The sequence below is a fragment of the Nansenia antarctica genome (genome assembly GCF_963989245.1).
Source record: "Nansenia antarctica genome assembly, chromosome: 9".
NCBI classification, from domain to species: Eukaryota; Metazoa; Chordata; class Actinopteri; order Argentiniformes; family Microstomatidae; genus Nansenia; species Nansenia antarctica.
The window spans coordinates 32,973,770-32,976,269 of record NC_137679.1 but is presented as its reverse complement, the minus strand read 5'-3'; positions in this window follow the sequence as shown (position 1 = coordinate 32,976,269).

Below are 2,500 nucleotides of genomic sequence, written 5' to 3'. Positions count from 1 at the left end.
GTTCCTAGCAGGTATTTGTTTTTCTTATGATGAAAATATGATGATGACTGATGGATAGATGATTCACTTACTTAGACAAATGTGTTTGTTGTATCTCGCTTTGGATAAAGGCGTCTGGCTAAATGTCTAAAATGTGGGGCGCTTAGGTGGCGTAACGGGTTAAGCGATGACCATGTAATTGCAGGTCATCCTTGTAAATCTCTCACCCATCCTTCCTGTCTAATCTCTACTATCTCTATCACAATAAAAAAGAAAAATATGAGTGGGACTGCCCCACTCGGAAAACATTTATAAAATGTTAAAGTGCTTAGTTGTGACTGTGGTGTGTTATGGTAGCTGGTGGTGGTGATCAGAGCAGCGTTGGCTCTCTCAGGTCAGCTCTCACTGAGAGCGTCAGCTCTAACAACTCACTGAGAGCGTCCACGGCTGCGTCCCACGCATCCCACGTGTCTGACAGCCTGGGTCAGAGGGCCCTCAGCCGCCCTCTCATCAGGCCAGGCAGCATCAGGAACGTCACCGTCCTGCTCTATTCAATTAGTCATGCGTTGGAAGCGAGGGGGGGCAAACCCGGTCAAACACATCCAGACATACATCCATAATCTTGTCTTGTGGTTATGTGTGTACATGTTCATGTGATAGTTATGTGCAATGTGTGTATGTTTTTTTTTACACTGCTGTATTGAGCTTTAGGGTTAGGGTTCATTCATTCATTCATTCATACATAGGCTGCTGTTTCTCTCTCATCTCACTGGCTGCTGTCTTTGCTATGAGGGAGTTGTTGTACATTTCTTTATTAGGATAACCCCTTGAGATGTATCATCTCATTTTCAAGGGGGTCCTAACATAAAATGACAATCATAACAGCAGAAATAATAAGAGATACAATTATGACAAAATACAGACAGACAAGAGACAAACAACAACTTACATTACTAATTGAAAACATTACAACCATAACAAGGCCAAAATGGATAATAGAATAAGGGAAGGTGGATCTACATACTATAATATATACAGTATACTACATTTTACAATATACTTAATACAGCAGAATATAATATATTAAGTGTAGATGGTGACAACTTCAAAGGTAACAAGAACAATCAGTCAAACAGTAAGAAGACAGTGCATGCTTAAAACTACCAAAAGATGTGATAGATCTAATACTAACTGGTAAATTATTCCAATTAGCTGGGGCTTTAAAGTTAACGCAACTTCAAGTGTACGCACACAATCTCACTGTGTGTGTGCGTGTGTGAGTGTGTGAGTCTATCTGTCTGGTCTGTTTGTCTGAATATGATACAAGTGTGCAAATAGAATTGAATAGGATAGAATAGAGTTGTTTTGACTAGAAAGTAAATAGTGTGCTTTTTGGCCCCCGGAACCAGACCTCCCCTCTGTCATCAAAGCCTCCACAGGATCCACCTCAGTCCCCCAGCAGAGTGGCCACAGGCTAGCTCTATTCCAGGGGAGGCTGGTGGAGGTAGGAATCGGAGGACAGGACCATTGTAATGCATGGTATGGAATGAGGAATGGTGTGTACCATTGGTGTTTGGTACCATTCCTCATTCCATTCCTCGCATGACAATGAGCTCGTCCTCCGATTCCTACCTCCGCCAGCCTCCCCTACTCTATTCACTAATCACGATAAACGTCACAACTAATTTCACACACCATTACTCCACCGCCCGGCACTGATCAGCTTACACTAGCGCCTGTTCTACCTCCTCATTACTGGTCGAACCCGCATCCTCGAGGAGAACATCTGCTGAACAGTAAATAAAGGAGAAGAGACATGCCTGTTGTTGACAGTGCGCTGATGTCTTAAGAATGAAGCACTGGTCTGTGGTGTGGGAGGAAAAAGGCGGGGATATTCAGACCAATTCCCAAATATTGTTCTTCATTCATCTTCCAGAGGAGTCTCGTGAGCATGGAGAGAGAACGGCGGTTCTCTGGGAGGTGAAGGTGCAGACACATGGTGTCAGGGAGGGGAGTGTTGGACTGGGAGGTGATCCATGTCCTGTCAGGTGCTGGGAGGACGGCCGTAGCTCGGGGGTCCTGACACCACGTGGGCGATTTGGCCCAGGGGTTGGTCTATAAGGCCTGGGAAGTGTACCGGTCCACTCCTCACGGAGGTATGTGTGTGTGTGTGTGTGTGTGCGTGCGCGTGCATTCTAGAGAGATGACTCTACAGAGCAAGGAGAACCCTTAGGAGTCCCATAACCTGCACCCCCTCACACACCCACCCTCCCACACCACCAACCCCCCCCCCCCCCCCCCAACCACCCACCCCCACACAGGCGAGGGAGGAGAGAAGAGCGGAGGACCACGGCACGAAACACATGAAACATATCCCAGTTTAAAAAGCAGAACATACAGTACGAGAGCGCTACGGTATGGTTTTCTCATTAGCGCCGATTAGGCCAACGTTACGTCTATACGACTGATGTCGGTTTGAACAGGTCTGCTCCGTTTCACTCCTCGAGATACTTCTGGCCCC